The sequence below is a fragment of the Pimephales promelas genome, chromosome 20 (assembly GCF_988280905.1).
Source record: "Pimephales promelas chromosome 20, fPimPro1.hap1.1, whole genome shotgun sequence".
NCBI classification, from domain to species: domain Eukaryota; kingdom Metazoa; phylum Chordata; class Actinopteri; order Cypriniformes; family Leuciscidae; genus Pimephales; species Pimephales promelas.
In genome coordinates, this window is record NC_142788.1 from 3,869,296 (window position 1) to 3,889,115 (window position 19,820).

At 40.8% G+C, this 19,820-nt stretch overlaps 1 long non-coding RNA gene across 1 annotated transcript; it reads left to right on the forward strand.

Annotated features, from left to right (window-relative positions):
• The first annotated feature begins 461 nt into the window (after positions 1-461).
• On the forward strand, positions 462-2,651 carry LOC120468614 (uncharacterized). The gene is made up of 3 exons (XR_005620258.2): positions 462-551; positions 828-912; positions 2,542-2,651. It is a non-coding gene; the product is annotated as an uncharacterized LOC120468614 (long non-coding RNA).
• Positions 2,652-19,820: the final 17,169 nt, after the last annotated feature.

The window sequence follows — 19,820 nt, forward strand, 5'->3', positions numbered from 1 at the left end:
AACATCTACTAAGTAAAAATGTAATTAATGTTTCTGCATATTTCTATTTTGGGACTCTTGCCCCCCAGTAACAAACTACAGTATCTCTATGAGTCAATGCACCCAGGGGCACATTGTCTACAGATCTTATTTGGGTACTGCAAACAGCAATTTTCTGAGCTGAAACAAGCAGACAGACCTATAGAAAAGTGTGGATTTGTGACTCGAGTTGTTAAATGTTTTTCTGTTGCTGTCACTGAGCTTTGATATTAACTTGATTTAATCCAAAGACAATAGGACAAAAATGATATTAAAAGAATTTAAATATAAAATTTTTGTTTTATGACAAAATACCTGCAAAAATAATGACATTAAACCTGCTAAAGGTCAGCATCTTAACATTGTCACTGTTGCTTTCTGTTCCTCCTTTTTTGAGCTCTTGTTAAATCTAGTTTTGCAATTTCAGTTTCAGTTTTGTTTGCAGGATTGTATTTAAGCCTCAGTGGAAGTTGTCTTGCAGTTCAACTGAGAGCACGAAGCAGCATCTCCTATAAACCAAGACACCTCATCAGGTAAGACATCATGTGAGTTTTTTTATGCAAAGAAAATTATAGATGCTTAATGGCATTATTGAAAGTTTACAATACTAAATGGTACAGTATATATCAGTAATTTAGATTTTTAATTGACTGATTTTATTCATTACAGAAATGGATTTTTTTATCTTTTATTTTTTTACTCACGTCATCAACACAATTCTGCTAGTTTACTATTGATGAGCAAATACTTTTTGAGCCAAATGTAACGTATTATAAAATATAATTTGCTGTAAATCTTTTATTCCACAGGCGGTTCCCACAGAGAAAGGTTTTAATAATCTGCTGACATTTCTACATTTTCTTTTGGAGTAAACCCCTGTTCTGAAGACGTCAGGTAGGCAAACACCATTCAGAAGAATAAGTGCATAATTTGCTCTAAGAAATATAGAATATTGTGGACTGATTTTACCTTTTGGTAAATATTTAGTTCATTTCTAACTTCAGTGACTTCAGTGAGCAGCCAGATTTAACTGGATGAAAGAAATGACAATACAATGTTTTTTGTTATACACTGTAATCCATTAAAGGTCAAACTTCTAATGATTAATTAACAAGCCTAAATAAGAGAAAAAGAAATATATTTTTGAGAAGAAACAGGTGAAATGGATCTCCAATCTTAAATGTTATTGGCCTATACTGTAAGTTTCAACATATTGAACTGAAACAACCAGACTTAGTCAATTGTCGCCTCAACCCAACAGCTTTGTATGAAATACAGAACATCAGATGGTCTTAGTTGGACTTCTGTTTGGAACTGGGATGAGACTGACCAACGCATTCTCATCCTTTAACGTCATATAGAACGCTAGTGACAAAACTGGCAACACGTCCTCATACCTAAATGTCAATGTAGATCTAGTGTCCAAAGTCCCAAAACAACATATACGACCATTTTCCCAAAATGATATGAAGATTGGTCTTTATGGTTATATATTTTCTGTCTTTAGATGTCATTTATTTACTCTCCTTAAGGGTATATATTTACTTTGAAGTTGTATCCTGTTACTGTAATATACCGTTAAGTTCAGGGATTGACTTATCGAGACTATTTTAGATGGCTCCTGTCTGTATACGCGAAGTGAACTGCCTTCATAAAGTATCTTCTTATTAAACGGTCTGTACACTTACAAAGTTCTCAATGCTTCGTTTCGCATGTATGGACCCTCATTATGTTACTGTGTTTGTGTGGGGCTATTTTGAGCCTTGTTAGTGGTCTTAACTAGCGATTTCTTTGTACTTAGTCAATGCCCCCATTGCTAGCATTATACGCTAAACAGTTTTTAGAGATAAAAGTCTTTATTCGATTATCATGAAAACAAATCTCAGAGAACGATTGACTAGGTACCGATGTTTTATTAGACCAAAGGTTCGTTGTTCACCGGAGTTGTCCTTTAAATCAGCGCTGCGCAGCGCTACATGAAGTCAAACACACCTATTAGCAGCAGACCCAGCAGTGAAGAAGTGAGCCAGACAGCTAAGCAGCAACATGACAGCAGTGATTTAGAGGGACAGAAAAGGGATGATGTGAGGAAGTGATATTCAGCTTGTTACATTTTTAATGATTACAGCAGTTAAAACAGCTAAACTTCAACATTTTAACTGTAAAATTAAAGTCTTCTGACACTCATGCCAGGCGGCAGGCGTTACTGTTGTTGTCGAGTTTCCATGCGCCGATTGCTTTGGGCCTGGCCTAGTCAAAGTCCAGGGCCGTTTTTTAGTCCCAGTCCGTCCCTGCGCCCCTGTGAAGGTTGGGGTTAGGGGCTATAGGGGATGTCGATGCCTTTAACACTAACATTGTGAGGGCGAGCTGAAAACTGGGCTTTTAAGTCACAGCTAGAGTGCAACATGAAAAGCCTGATTTGAAAGCCTGATTTTTTATGACTCTGACTTTTGCAATAAAATGGTATTTTTGTAACAAAATACTTTTACTATTGAAATATAATTTACTGTCATTTTCTTGCAGCGAGCTTTGCGATCGAAGGGCCAAGCGTCTCCACAAATGTCGAAGCCTCTTTATCGTCTCTCAGTGTCACAGCCTTTGTGAATGCACAAGTCGCCAGTACTTTCCTCGCCATTGGTCCTGTGAAAACTACAGTGGGCATTGCAGCAGATACTGGTGCCAAGATCGGTGTGACAGGTGTAGAGGCAAAGGTGCTGGGAACAGGCTTCTCCATCGGTCGTAAAATGGGCGTTTCTCTGTTTGGCACTGGAATTGAATTTAATTTGTGGTAAACTGTGGCTTTGTGCCAAACACTACTGCCGTGTCTTCTTTTCAAACCAAACAAATAATGTAACCATGTAAAATTTGCAATATGTATAAATGAAAATTGTTCTTGTGTAATAAACAACAGGAATGATGTTTATCTTTTAATGCAGTTACAGGCATTAGTCTCAATCTTAATAAAGAACTATAAAAAACACAAACTATGGTAATGAATGTATAGAGACTGTTACTGTGGCTGAACACTGAATTTTATGAAACAGGAATTTGTCTATGGAAGCCCCGAGAGGCAAATGAGAAAACAAGTTTGATCTAAATTGCTTTCGCTCCTGTGTTAATAACTTAGGAATGTCACGGTACAAACAGGAAGGGAGAACTCAAATGCAAAATCAAGGAGGATTTATTAACAAAAAGAAAACCAAAACACAAAGCAAAAATCCACAAGGGGGAAAACACAATAAATGAACATGACACAACCACTGACTCTGAACATGAAGATATCCACAAAGAACTGGGAAGACATATGACAACGAACCGACAAAGACTGCAAACAAAAGGAGACTTAAATAGGGAACAAATCAAGAGGGAACAGGTGGGAGAACTCAAACAAGTAGCTATGCAGGAAGTAATAGGTAGTACTGCATTAACACCGAACTTAATACTATTAACTAATATGGAAGCAATATTAACTAAGCAGTAAGTAATAGGTCATTTAGTACAAAGGTAGTTCCTTGGTAGGTATTTGATTATTACTAAAGAAAAATATCCTCATTGAGAACTACTTGTGAACTAAGAATTAATAACCAATGAATTACAAATCACAAAAGTAACATGTCTAAAAAGTGAACAATTGTGGGGGTTTTACTCTTAACATGGTCATAACATTTCAGAAGCACATGCCTCAATTGGGTTCTTTGTGGAAACAAGTTTATGAATATTACATCCCCCCAAATACATTAGCTAGGTTGAGATTGTGACCACTACTCTTGCCAGGATGGACTCATGTTCTCTGTTTATTTAAAAATTAAACATAAAATAAACGCAAAACCACATCTTCCAGATTACAGTGTTTGTTAGAATATTAGTGCCTCACAGAACCTGTACAGTATGTGTCAAATATAAAATTAAATAACTTGTATCATTTGTGAAAAACGTGTTAACTCCTCAATAACTACTTAAGCGTTACCTTGTCATCCCGCAGGAACTACTAGTGATGTGGCCCATTATTTTAAAGTGAAAAACATGTTAACTCCTAACTAACTACAAGCGTTACCTTGTCATCCACACAAGGTAACGCTTGTAGTTAGTTTATCTCATAAAGCGAGATGTCGTTACGGAGCTCAGGGACAACATGTGCTGTTCGCGGTTGTATGTATAACCGGACTAAACTAATTCAGTGGCTTAATCGTGATTGTTTTGAACATAAGCTGAAAACGAAATCAGAGTGATCCTGCCAACGACTGTAACGTTAGTTTCCATCACCTCCCAAAAAACGACGAATCTTCCTGTGTACATTTGTTTAAATTCTTAATATTCTCTAAACTCTATCAGCATGTGATTGGCTGTTCGTTACTGATGTTACAGCTAAACTCAGGATCAAAGCCTGTGTTGACAGAATACCAAATGTGCCAGTTAATGTCTTCAAGTAGCACATTCATTTATAATTTTGAATAAACTCCAAAGCTCAATGACTAAGTGTGTATTTTTTGTTTTAATTGTTTGTCAGCTCGCACAACTGTCTGTCACCATGCCTTGATGAGTATTGATTATTAATAATGTTATTATAATACTCCCAATCAACTACTGCGGACAGTAAAGGTACTGTTATTTCACCCTTTTGAATTTCGTTGAGGTTGTGTTCCCACATCGTTAGCTAGTTTGGATCGCTATAACTTGAATGACTGTCAACTGTTGAATGAACGAGTGTCAAGCATGTCAAGTCGCGCTTTGTTTACTTCGAACCGGAAGACGCGCCTCTTGCACTTTTGACGCAAGGCCTCATGGGGGGTAGGAAACTTGTGGATAGAGAAGGACTTATCACGCAGGAGAAAGCGCAATAAAGTTAATATGTGGTAAAGGGCCGAACGAGCTAGCTTCTCTAGCCCGTACTGCAATTCTTCCTTCTATTTCTTATTCCGACATAGACTACGTTTAGATTGTCAGTCCAAAAAGCACATGAAATCCAAATGCAAACCCCTCCATCACTGTCAATGTCAGTGCCGTATATTGCCCGAGAGCTGCATGGACTCACAAATCGGATCTGAACAGTTGCGATAAACAGTGTGGACATTAGACATGTGCCGTTATTCGGTAATGCAATAAATCGCGGTAATGAATATGCACGATATAGACCCCTTTTGCAAAACAAAGTGATAACTGGAGGCGGCCAATGCAAACCAGCACAGATTTGGCTACATAATAAGGAGCTTAAATAATTGTTACTATTATTAAATGTCATCTTGTTGTGTTGTTTGGTGCAAGAATTGATGAAAAATGAATATGCTGTATCTGGAACTTTTATTTCTAGAAAATATTCACATCATTAAAATCGCACTGTAATGACATTCTTTACATTGTCGTGGTCTCGGCGCTGGCTCGGCAGAACTGCGGATCGTACACACAAGTCTTGTACATATAGGCATCTAAAGATTTATATGCCCTCAGTTTCTATTTACGATCGGTTTCTCTATGAGGTAGGTGTAGAAGTCAGACCACTCAACCGAGGTAACGTACGTTAATCCTGTCAGATCGTCCATGCATTGAGTGAGCGTGTTGGCGACTACAGGTCGGCCAATCTGGTTCCGTCCATTAAAATTACTTTTGGAAATAACAATCGCAGTCCTGGACACTGAGTGACCTTACACACAGGGCTCCAGACTAACTTTTTTTACTAGGAGCGCTGTTGCCCCTAACTGAAAATTTTAGGAGCGCAAGCTGAAAATTTAGGGGCACACCTTAAATCAGCTTGCAATGCAATTATTCAAATTTCCCCCAAAATAACTGTAATACTGACAAATTCTTTAATAATAAATAGACTTAACATTATGATATGCTGTTTTGTTTTAAGTTCACAGGGTTTCAGACTCAAAGTTGAGGGCAGCATCACCTCAAATGAGAACTCACAGCGAGTTCTACAAAAAAAATAAAAAATTTGGTAGCACTGGTGCTGACAATAAATCACTAAGCTTAATTTAGGGTGTAGATGAAATTAACTTTAGTTATTATCATTTATAATGTCTTAATATTAATTAATAAAAGTAGTGAAAATATGTATATGGAGCGAAAATAGCCAATACACATCCTACTGTTTACAATGGTATTATTATTTTTTTAAAGTGTTTAAATAAGAGTTTTCCAACATCTCAATTTTTTTCTTTTTAGGACAATCTTTAAAGGATGAACAAAAAATGTGTTGGTAATCACATAAAAAATACAAAAAAATAAAACATTTATATATGATATTATTGAAGTGCTGGGAAAAGATGTGTAGCTGCTAGGCCACTTGTAAGCATTTGACTTTCTTACACATTATCATATTTATGGTTAGAGTTAACTTACTACATTAGCCTAAATCCATGGTTCTGTTAGGCTGATTTGTGGACTGAAAGCCTTCTATAAGTGTTTCTTTCCACGTCAGCGCTGTTTGATCTGATATGGTTTATAAAAGAACTCTGCGCCGAATCGGAGTGTTTCTCACTGGATCTCGTGGTGTTGATGTTATTAATTCTGAGGCGAATTCAATGGATTTCTTCACTGGATCTCCTATTAACAGTGTTGCGTGAGCGAGATCGGCCCGCGACTGGCAAGTTCGCGGCTTTATTTTACCGTCAATGGTTCGGATCGCTGCTGCTGCTCCACGGTCCTATGAGTGACGTATTTTCGTTCCACTTTCATTTTGTTTGCATTCGCTGCTAGGTAACGACTAACGAGTCGATAGATCGCTGATTGCTCAGACGCACATCAGGTTGTGATATTTGTCTCCGTCTCCTTCCCACAGACGTTTACGCGCGCTATTCTTGTCACGGATTCATTGACGCGCCCCTTCCACGCTTTACCATGCGTTTAACGTGCGGCAAATTTACTGGTCGCACATGTGCGACTGGATGTAAAATTCAGTCGCACACTCTCAAATTTTGGTCGCAAAATGCGACCATTTGGTCGCAGTCTGGAGCCCTGACACATTAAGATAATATCTGATTTTATCCAGTCATTGTTCAAAAACAAGCTAACAATCCTTGCTAACTAGCGTTAGTGAAGCGGCCAGAGGGATCTTTCTGCCTCCATCTAAGCTCCGCCCAAAAAAAAAAAACGTCACCATGTTTACCAACTGTAAAAGGGTCTGTTGTTATCGCGGGCTCTTCAAAATACCGTGAAAAATAATAGATTCGAATTTGGACTTTTAGAGCGCGCATTAGCTTATTTTCCATCAACCGCTCAAACACTGCGTATATAATGCGCAAAACACGCGCGCACTCTGATGTAAACAATCCCCACATGTATAAGCACTGTGTGCATGCGGCAGTGCGCACTAGTCTAATGTAAACAATCCTCACATGCAGTAGAAGCATGGAGGAAAGCTCCCGACGATTTATCCCCAGGGCTGCCAACTCTCACACATTCAGCTTGAGACTCAAGCTTGAGACTTTCAGACAGGACGCGGAATATGCGCGCGACGTATCTGAATGGCAACGTTGAACCAATCGGCCAGCGTCGCGCATTCCGCGTCCTGTCTGAAAGGCGTTTAACGTATTTGACACTTTTCACACGCTCTCACACAGAGAAAAATCACAGAGCAAAGAGGACACTGACACCGACAGACTTGACAGAGCAGGTTATTTTTGATATGAAAGTTGTTATTGATAAATAAGCTCTTAGGTTCTGATCACAGATCGTTGCTCCTCAGTTAAAGTAAATCGATCATGTTACTAGTTTTTATTTAAAGATACAGTACAACTTACCGAAAGGTATATTTACTTGTACATAATAACGATCAATCTGTGTTTTCAATCACGGAAAGAGGTCAGTAACACTGCAGGAGAACAGTTGTGTCACAAAACGTTACATTTACCTCAGGAAAGCCATTTAATGACCAGCACATTAGTTGACTAGAAAAAAATAGCAAGAAGTATTTTGCTAAATATTATATTTAATTTCTCTCTGAATGTTTACAGCATTATGTGAGAGATTTTTTTTTTCTTGAGAAACATTAACAGACTGGGGCCTGTATTAATATTTACCTACCTAATTTACCTGGGGCCTAGCTAATATTTATCCAAATGTGTCAATATTGAATTAAGACTGAAATCAAATCCAAGAATTTAATTTAATAATACAAACAGTAACCTACCAGTACCATGTAAACTACATTGTAACATGTTGTCACTAAACTTTAAACAATTCGGTTTAGTTACCATATGTTTTGAAAATCACAATTACACATTGTGATGTAAGTTGGGGTTTTTTTAGAGACCCACAGTGCATCTGTTTTTCTTGAGCATTAAAATATAATTTCATTAAAATATCGTGATTATACCGTATACCGTGATAAAAGCTCAATCAATTAACCGCAGCATGAAAATTTGATACCGGCACCTGCCTATAGTGGACATAATTTTAGATCACATTCCAATCGGATACAAAGATAATCGGATTTGTACTGATAGTGCGAATGTAGTGATAGTTAATACGTTAACATTTTAGCCATAGTCAAAGCTTCATTCACACATGATGTGGCTGAGCTGATGCTGTGCCTCTCTCAACCACAAACAGCTTCTTTCATCATTTTTTTTGCACTCTTCTCTTTAACTTTTGCCAGTCTATAGAACTCAAAAGGTATTTTCCCAATGCGAACGATAAGTATACAGATCAAAACTCGAAAACCCTCTATTGTAATATCAAGTTATATATCAGTCTTTGAAGTCTTATAGTTTTCACTTATGTTAGCCTGGTTTTGTTAATTCTAAAAAATGCAACAACAATAACAACAAAAGTTTACACTTTACAATCAAGTTCATTATGTAACGGGGTATTTAGCCCGTCATGTAGGGAAATGGATTATGGCTGCTCTGGAAGTTTGGACAACGGAAGGATCTTGGTCCTCGCTCCCCAAACGTTTTAGTCTCGTTACACGCTAATGTGTGTGTTTCTTACTTTATTGTGCGAGAAATCTAATGATCGACAAGGGTAGGCTTCAGGTAAGATTATAAAGATAATGTCGCGCGGTGGCTTCCTGAAGAAAGATTGCATATGTTAAAACACAGTGTGTAATGCTCCTCCCTCCCCAGATCTAATAAAGTAAGCGAGACCTCCCCACTCCCTAGCAGCTATCAGTGAAAAGATATACTGTAAACAAGTACAAGGAAAAAAACAATTAAAACAGAATTTATTTTCTTTTGATTGATAATGTCTTTTGTCTAAATAAAGAATAAAATAAAGTAAATTTTCAGTCTTTGTGTTGTCTTTTGAGTTCACACCACAACTCTCAACACTGAAATGTAAAACTCTTTCACTTGTGATATAACAAATCCCTTATGGAACTTCAAAATGAAATAATTTTCAATGGGTCAATTTGTATACCAACAAATTATCACCTTTCTCAAAAGATCACCTTCAATGCTTCAAACAATCACATTTGAACCCAACAAACATAAACATACCATCAAATGTCACCCTTGAATAAGCACTTTTAAATGTTCACTCACAATTCACAGTTTATCAGTTCAGTCACTGGCAAATCAGAAAAATACCAGTTCACAGAACGATGAATTCGTGTGCGTTGTCTGGACGTGGGGTGCGTTGCAATAAACTGACGATCCCGGATTGAAGTGTGCAAGTTCAAGTATGCACTCGACTTGGTATCAACCTTTTCACGAATGAACGGTCTCAAAAATAAAATCAACTTGAAGGTGAATTAAACAGAGATGTCACTTGAAGGGCAGGGTAACAACAATCTTCACTATGGACTCAGCAAAACAGTTATTTCTCTCCATTAAGTGCGTACTGCATACTAACTGCTTCAGCGAGCCCACTCACGTGCTCTGACTCGTGCAGGAAACTCAGTAACACGTGAACCGTCACTTTTAGTCACTAACTCGACGATACTTATCTATCAAAACACGAGAAGTACATAAACACTACAAAAGAACGTGTAACAAGTCTCTGGATGACAAAAATCAAACGGGGCTTGCACTATTTCGTACTCACAGCTATCGTGATCTTCACAATATGTCACTGCGTCATTTCCACAGCCAACATATACCACTGGAACAAATCTGTCTTCCGCACACTCAAACGTAGGTCACTGCTCACACTTTCACTTAGTGCTGTCTGCGGTTGTTCTTTACTCTACTTAAGCCTCGATAATCTTCAATTGAAACGACTTATCGAGCGAGCTTCTGAATCGCGACACTGCACTGCACTGCACTCTCTTCTGCGTCGGTCACACACTCGTCGTCTCACCCGCTCTTAATTTGTCTCTCCGCTCTGCATTCACCGCACACGCAAAAAGTAGACCGTTCGCCAAAATAAGAGTACCCCGTTACATTCCCCCCTTCTAAACCCTGCCACTTCATTGACATCTCTGGCAGATCCATCTCTAAAACACAAAACAACATGTTAGAAAAACATGACATATAGTTTCATAGGCTTCTCAAAGTTATAGAAGACTACTCTTATGAGTGAACTCTTATGTTACAATATAGTCACTCTTATACTTCACAGGTAAAACACCCTTGTTCTGCCTCTGAGAACGTCTAAGCTCAGGAATACTTTCTCTTTCAGCTTCTGAGATATCAGCATCATCTGAGTCATCTTGTACCCTCAACCCTGATTCAGCTATCACATTCTGATTCTCATCACTGTCATTCTGCTCTACTTCCTGTGACTCCCCTTGACCCACTCTTGTGTGTGCATGGTAAGTAGAGTGTTGTTGAATTTCAGGAAAGCATACAAGATCTGACATGTCTCTATCTGTCTCTGTTTTGTCCCTCACACTACTCTGGCGTGTACGCGGTGTTGTGGACGAGGGGAACGAGCAGTGCCTAAGCTGATCTCGGTGTACAACCTTTGTAGGACCCCTCTTTTCTGGCTTGATTGTAAACACAGGTATATCTGCATAGTTTTGTTTCAACACTATGTATGGTGTATCTTCCCATTTATCCTGAATTTTGTTTCTGCCCCTGTGTTTGTGATTACGCAGTAGCACCCGATCTCCAGGCCTCACAAGAGCTCCAAATGACTTGCGGTCATAGATCCTCTTTCTCTTTCTGGAAGCCTCTTGAGATGCTGCATTTGCAATCTCCACTGCTGTTTTCAGCCTCGCATGATGACCTTTCACCCAATCGTCCAGATTATCAACCTCATCTTCTTCTAGATCCCTTTCTCCAAGGACATCCATTGGTAAACGTGCATCTCTTCCGAACATTAGGTAGAATGGGGAATAACCAGTGGATGAATGCACATTGCTGTTGTAAGCCATTACCAGCTCTGGCAGGTGAGTCTTCCAATCTCTCTTTTTCTCTGGTGGCAAGGTTCTTAACAAGTCATGCATGGTACGGTTGAATCTCTCACATTGAGAGTTCCCCTGCGGATGGTATGGGGTGGTACGGCTTTTTCCTATGCCATAGACTTTGCAAAGCTCCTTGATCACGTTGGCTTCAAAACACCTTCCCTGGTCTGAGTGCAAGCGAGCTGGACAGCCGTAATAACCAAACCAGTGCTTAAGCAGCGCTTTTGCTGTTGTGTTTGCAGTCTGATTCTTGGTCGGAACAGCAACGGTGAATCTGGTGAACATATCCGTGAGGACAAGCACGTTTTCATACCCTCCAGAAGACGGCTCAAGCTGCGTATAATCCATGGCCAGGACCTCTAATGGAGCTGAAACATTACTGCAGGTCATAGGAGCTCAAAGTCTGCGAAAAACATCTTTGGCTAGTGTACATCTCTTGCACTGTTTGATCCAGCATGGAACATCTGCAGACATTGTAGGCCAGTAATAATTTCTCCTCATTCGAGTTACTGTACTTCTCTCTCCAAAATGACCTCCGTGTTCATGTTGTCCCTCATACACTTCACGTTGTAGAGGCTCAGGAACAACCATCTGCCATATTTCCTCTCCGTCCCTCGGATCCAAGATGCGTCTGAACAGTACTCCTTGACGCAGCTTCAGACGGTCAAATTCTTTGGCAAGCTTCTTCAGTTTTGGCTCCACATCACTGTGATCCCTTCGACTTGGCCTTTTGTTCTCAGAGACTGCTTTATAAATGGGGCTGATCACAGGATCATTCCTCTGTTGCTTTCTTATCTCATTCCAACAATACCCATTGATTTCTCCTCTTATTGATGCCTGCACCACAGCTTTACCATCAGGTTGCTCTGGGTCGATGCTTTTTCCTGGCCATAAGCATGCTCTCACTTCATCAGCTCCTAGCCGAATAAAGTCCTTCCCATCATCATCCTTCTCTGGTTCCTCCTGAGAGGGAATCCTTGACAGGGCATCGGCATTCGTGTTGTGTCGACCAGGTTTGTAGCACACTTCAAAGTCGTACTCGGCCAATTGTGCTACCCAGCGCTGCTCTACTGCGCCAAGATTAGCTGAACAGAGGTACCTCAGTGGGTTGTGATTGGTAATCACTGTAAACTTTGAATACATAAGGTACTCCTTAAACTTTTCAGTGATCGCCCATTTTAATGCAAGCAGCTCCAACTTGAAAGCACTGTAGTTTTTGTCATTCTTTTCCGAACCTCTTAATCCCCTGCTGGCGTATGCCACAACACGCTCAATCCCTTCCCGTTTCTGGCTGAGGACTGCTCCCAGTCCATGAAGACTTCCATCTGTGGTAAGTATAAAGGGTTCACTGAAGTCGGGATAAGCCAGAACGGGTGGTGACGTCAAACACCTTTTCAACTCATCCAATGCGGACTGACATTCTTGGCTTCAAGTAAACGTTACTGGATTCTTGCTTGTCTTTCCTCCCGTTACGAGTGCATGCAGTGGTTTGGCAATTTGAGCAAACCTTGGGACAAATCTTCGATAATAGCTCATAAATCCAAGCACTTGCCTGACCTCTCTCACATTCTTAGGGACTGGCCACATATCCAGGGCTTTAACTTTCTCATCATTCACTTTTATGCCCTCTGCAGAGATCTGGTGTCCTAAAAACTTTACTTCGGGCTTCAGAAGAAAGCACTTGCTTGGCTTTAACTTCAGACCGTATTGTTTTAGCCGGTTGAAGACCAGTTCTAACCTCTCACAGTGGCTTTCAAAATCTCTGGAGAAGATAATGACATCGTCTAGATAGATAAGAAGAACGTCAAAGGCCAAGTCACCAAGCACCACACCCATAAGGCGCTGAAAGGTGGCCGGAGCATTGCACAGCCTGAACGGCATCCTGGTCCACTCAACAGCCCAAAGGGAGTGGTAACGGCTGTCTTCTCCTGATCCGTTTCACTCACAGCCACCTGGAAATACCCAGCAGTCAAATCCAGTGTAGAGAACAGCTTAGCATTACCCAACGCATCCAAGGACTCACCCACTCGTGGGAGCGGGTATGCATCCTTATACGTTACTTCGTTGAGTTTTCGATAATCACAGCAGAAGCGCACACTGCCATCTTTCTTCATGACAATAACTGCAGGTGATGCCCAGGGGCTACTGCTTTCTTTAAGGACTCCCTGGGACACCATACCCTGGACATGCCTTTTGACCTCTTGAAATATCTGTGGCGGTACTCTACGATGGCGCTGCTTTATTGGTGGCGCTTCACCCGTCGGAATATTGTGCACCACAGCCGTGGTGTAGCCACAGTCTTGGTCATCCTTAGAGAAAACATCTCTGTGCTTTGATAGCAACTCGATGAGCCTTTCACATTGTCCTGGTGTGAGTCCTTCATAATTCACTTCAACAGGAACTGGTAGCGGCGTGAGTGAGTTTGTATCCACTTGAACTTTGTCTTGCACATGGAGCACTCCATCATCTTCCTCAAATTCAAGCATGTCCTTTGTGATTACTTCCTTTGGCTTATAGACAGAAGCAACTCTGAATCTGGCAACAAGTCTAACGGCTTTTCCACTCAAGTTCACTACACGCACAGGAACCTTTCCATCCTCTGTTTTAGCAAGAACATGAGCCACTAGAAGCCCGTTTGGCAAATTTACTCCAGCGACTGGTGCAACCAGCACCTGACTGTTCACCCTAGGCGACACTCCACATCGGCCTTCCAGCACCTCCTCACAGCGGGGAGGAATAGTGACAGCCTGTTTCCCAGCAACCTTGACATATCCAATTCTTCCATCAGGTCCTAAATGTCCAGCTTCTTTCTCTACTTTAGCAAGCACTCTCCGGACCTGAGCCTCATCTCGCCTGTTATACTTATCCATCTTCTCCATCCTCTCAGCTGAGATAAATAAAGACTGAACTTCACTGAGCACATTCATCCCGATGATTCCAGACACCCCTTTCATTTCTTTCACATCAGGGCTTGTGTCAGCCAGAACGAATATGCACTTTCCAGGAAATACTTTCCCCAGGCATTCCACATCCGCCTGCAAGCATCCCAAGACAGGAATGTCCAATCCATTGGCCGCTGTAAGCTTAACCCAGCACGCCGAGGATAACTTCAACTTCTGCTCCTCAAAGTGCTGTCGGAAGTGTGACTCGGATATGGTGGACACCTCTGACCCTGTATCTAAGAGGCACTTAGTTTTGACACCTGCTATCTTCACCTCGATGGCCAAGCAATCCCCAAAAGCACCGTCCTTCAGTTTGTCAGCAGTCTCATCAGTCAACCGTTCCGCTGTGTGGCATCTAATTAATGACGGCCCTGGGCCTCTTTGCACTGCACCTCCAGTGTCTGTCTCGGTAGCCTCAACTGACTCCACTGTATGCTGTGGTGGAACCGGTCCCCTTCTTACCTTGGCACCTTGTGGACAATAACGACTGGTATGTCCGGGTTCACCACATGAATAACAAATATAACGTCCTTCACTGTCTTTTAAAGGTTGACTCTTTGGACGGCTTTGCTGTGGTTTATTTCCCTCTTTCCCATAGACTGCTTGGTATAATTCCTCTTGACGAGCAGCTATTTTCTGGATCGCCTCATGCAATTTCTCTAAAGACAGAGTGGAGGGAGCATCCTGTGCTGCAGCATTCACTACACCTCTGGCACGAGTACTGGGCCTGGCATTACAAGACGGCTGTGCTTCCTCCTCTTCTGACCAGGTTATTGCCGCTTGCATCAACTCCACGAAACTCAGTTCTGGCTCAGCCTTAATTCTGCGCTTCATCTCTCGACGCAAGAAGTCATCCTTTAGGCCTAACACCAGTTGCTCCTTCAGGACATTTTCAGCATCTGCTACTCTAGCCGGCTCTCGGCGCTGAACACGACTTAGTCTTTCCCGAAGGTCATATGCATAGGAGCGTATTGTTTCTCCTTCATGCTGAGCACGGTCGTAGAAGTCTTTCAGCCTGGTACCAATGGGCACTTTATCCCCATAAGTGTCAAGGAGAATGGTGAAGATGTTATCAACAGACTCCTCTTTCCCATCCATCATGAACTTCACTGTGGCTTTGGCCTCATCCTTTAGGTGTTGTTTCACCAGCTCTACCCGATCCTCAGTGGGCACTCTCATGACTTGAAATGCAGACTTCATCGATGCAACCCATTCTTCAACACTCAGCTCTCCAGGTTTCGCCATTCAACCAGTGAAATCAGGGAGCTTCCGTTCTCGAGGGATATAAATGGCAGCTGGGGTCGTTTGTGCGGAGGTTTGGCCCTCAATTACCACCTTTGCTAAGGATAGGGCTTCTCTCTGCTCTGCCCTGGCTTGATCAAGTGCCTCTGCCTGCTCAGCAAACCTCCTCTGCATCTCCGCCATCTCTCTTTTTAGTTCCTCCAGCTCAGACATCTTCTTGCTTGACCAGACTACCTATGGGCCTGGAGACGTGTGACTACTTAAATGTGCCTAATCCTATCCTGTTCGTGATGCCACTTTTGTAACGGGGTATTTAGCCCGTCATGTAGGGAAATGGATTATGGCTGCTCTGGAAGTTTGGACAACGGAAGGATCTTGGTCCTCGCTCCCCAAACGTTTTAGTCTCGTTACACGCTAATGTGTGTGTTTCTTACTTTATTGTGCGAGAAATCTAAAGATCGACAAGGGTAGGCTTCAGGTAAGATTATAAAGATAATGTCGCGCGGTGGCTTCCTGAAGAAAGATTGCATATGTTAAAACACAGTGTGTAATGCTCCTCCCTCCCCAGATCTAATAAAGTAAGCGACACCTCCCCACTCCCTAGCAGCTATCAGTGAAAAGATATACTGTAAACAAGTACAAGGAAAAAAACAATTAAAACATAATTTATTTTCCTTTTGATTGATAATGTCTTTTGTCTAAATAAATAATAAAATAAAGTATTTTACAGTCTTTGTGTTGTCTTTTGAGTTCACACCACAACTCTCAACACTGAAATGTAAAACTCTTTCACTTGTGATATAACAAATCCCTTATGGAACTTCAAAATGAAATAATTTTCAATGGGTCAATTTGTATACCAACAAATTATCACCTTTCTCAAAAGATCACCTTCAATGCTTCAAACAATCACATTTGAACCCAACAAACATAAACATACCATCAAATGTCACCCTTGAATAAGCACTTTTAAATGTTCACTCACAATTCACAGTTTATCAGTTCAGTCACTGGCAAATCAGAAAAATACCAGTTCACAGAACGATGAATTCGTGTGCGTTGTCTGGACGTGGGGTGCGTTGCAATAAACGGACGATCCCGGATTGAAGTGTGCAAGTTCAAGTATGCACTCGACTTGGTATCAACCTTTTCACGAATGAACGGTCTCAAAAATAAAATCAACTTGAAGGTGAATTAAACAGAGATGTCACTTGAAGGGCAGGGTAACAACAATCTTCACTATGGACTCAGCGAAACAGTTATTTCTCTCCATTAAGTGCGTACTGCATACTAACTGCTTCAGCGAGCTCACTCACGTGCTCTGACTCGTGCAGGAAACTCAATAACACGTGAACCGTCACTTTTAGTCACTAACTCGACGATACTTATCTATCAAAACACGAGAAGTGCATAAAAACTGCAAAAGAACGTGTAACAAGTCTCTGGATGACAAAAATCAAACGGGGCTTGCACTATTTCGTACTCACAGCTATCGTGATCTTCACAATATGTCACTGCGTCATTTCCACAGCCAACACCACTGGAACAAATCTGTCTTCCGCACACTCAAACGTAGGTCACTGCTCACACTTTCACTTAGTGCTGTCTGCGGTTGTTCTTTACTCTACTTAAGCCTCAATAATCCTCAATTGAAACGACTTATCGAGCGAGCTTCTGAATCGCGACACTGCACTGCACTGGACTCTCTTCTGCGTCGGTCACACACTCGTCGTCTCACCCGCTCTTAATTTGTCTCTCCGCTCTGCATTCACCGCACACGCAAAAAGTAGACCGCTCGCCAAAATAAGAGTACCCCGTTACAATTAGTTAACTTTTGTGAATGTATTAACTAACATGAACTAACCACGAGGGATACATTTGTTACTGTATTTGTTCATCTTTGTTCATCAAACATTGGCCCGATTATCTTGTGGCGTGTGTGTGCCTTTAGCTGTGTCTCATTTCGAAGTGGTGATGTCATGGGGGCTGTTTGTTTTTAAAAATAGCCATAAAATACAGAACAATATGTAGGGTTTGATGTGTTGCCGGTGCAACGGCATTTCACAAAGATTCCAGGATACCTGCCGCTTGTAGGAAGGGTCAGCTCAGCACTGGTTGGATGAGGGATTATGTTTGTTAAACTACAAATCAACATTTTTTGTCAAATACACATTCGTTCCATGCATAACCTGAGATGTTTTTTTACACTAAACCCCATTCTCTGAACCAAATTCTCAATAGCCTAAACCAATTTGTCGAATAAATCACTCTTTCTGCAAAATATTAAACACGTTCAGGTGGTTAAAACACTGTTTGCAAATCTCATCATGCACTCTTTTTTCAAAACTCTACACATTCTCACTCACTAAAACACATTTCACACTGTGATGCACTTATGTTTCTATATGCTGCTAAACGCAGGCAGGCGAAAGGTAAACACAACTACAACACATTTGTCACCGTTTACACACAACGACTCAAAATTGTTCACACTTATTTCCAATGATGTGACCAAACCAACTGTACATAATACAAGACAGTTCAGAGTCCCACAATTTGCTCAAAATGTTGCACTGAATGTTGATTCCAACAATGGATGGAAACAATATAAGAGGGAGAGAATGAAGAGTATGTGTGTAAGAGGTGTTGAACAAGGAGGACGAGGAAGAGCAGGTGTGTATAGTGTTGTCAATGCTGACTATGCTTTAGGGTTTTCCCCTTTCCCTCAGACTCAGAGATGACAGTGTGTGTGATGTGAAGAAACTCCTCTGGCCGGACCAACATGAACACATGATGCTGAAGCAGAGTCAGTCTCTCTTACTGACCACGATTCTGCAGTTTGAACTCTTCCGACTGTACTTTACTGTTACATGCTTTTCATTGAGAGTTTTTTACTGTAACCTTTTTGGCTGTTGTAGTTGGATTGCTCTATTTTCACAGTATACTGTATACAGACATTTGATAGGCCTACTATTCAATATTCGGTGCAATACTATACTTGCAGTGGATACAGTATACAATTTATTCTTCACCTTATTATTGTATTGTCATTTGTTTATTTAGTTACAATATACTTTTTTTCTGAAACTGCATGCTTTGAATTCTGTGTTCTCCTTTTTTTTTTTTTTTTTTTTTGCTGTAAAAAATGAATGATCTGTAGTGTTTATGTATAATTTTGACTCGTGTGTGATCTGAGAGCGTTGTGTGATTTTGAGCACAGGTAAAATGGTTTTGAGGTAATTGTTTTATTTTGCCAGAAGAGTTAGAGGTTCTGTGAATGTGGTGTGAAAGTGTGGTTTTGATTTAAGGTTTTGAGAAAGTGAGTGATGGTTTCAAGGAATGTGCTTTAGCAATTCAGAAAAATTGTAATATATACATTCATTCCTTTGAGTTTTTATGGCCTTGTTTCAACTGGGCTGTCTAGTTTTTCCGGTTGACAAAGGTCAGAATGCTGTTGTTGATCCTTCTGGGTAGAGGGTGGCATGATGCTTCAGAGCAATCCAGGTCTAGCTCTAATAATTGGCACCATTTGAATAATAATAATATTAAAGCTGCAAGCAGCGATGAAAAGGGCCCTCGCACACGTGCTATTCCCACCCGGTGGCTTTAGGAAGACAGAGCACGGTGGGCAATGTGCTTTTAATTTGGTAAATATTGGTGTAATATGTAGTATATGACACTTATAAAACATGTCATGTCATGTCAACATGGCCTGACAATGGCAAAAACTGCACAAAAATTGGAGAGAAAGTTCAAAATGGCTGACTTCCTGTTGTATTTAGGGATACGCTCCAAGATACTTTTTTGTAGGTCTTGGGTCAATACATGCATGTACAGAATTTCATACACGTACGTGAAACGTAGCAGGAGGTGCACTCCGTTTAACTTTTATAGGTGGCGCTATCGACCCATTTTGCCCCGCCCAATTCTGAAACACATATCAGATGTAAACCAGTTCTGATGTGTGTGCAAATTTTCGTGAGTTTGCATGTTTAGGCCCTCAAAAATGCAATTCATTTTGGAGAATAATAATAATAATAATAATAAACAGAGCAATTCCAAGAGGGTCCTCTCACCATCTGTGCATGGGCCCTAAATATGTCATATAGGAATATTGATGTATAATATCTTTCACTATTCAGTTGTTGTGTCTCCCAGAATGCCTGATAAACATGCTTTAGGCCCAAGTCCTGGGGCCTCATTTATAACCGTTGCGTACGCACACCACTTCCGACGCATAAGTTGTAATTTATAAAAACAAACTTGACGGGAAAAATTGCACACCTGCACGGAAACTCTGACCCATGCGTACGAACGTTTTGGAGATGGAG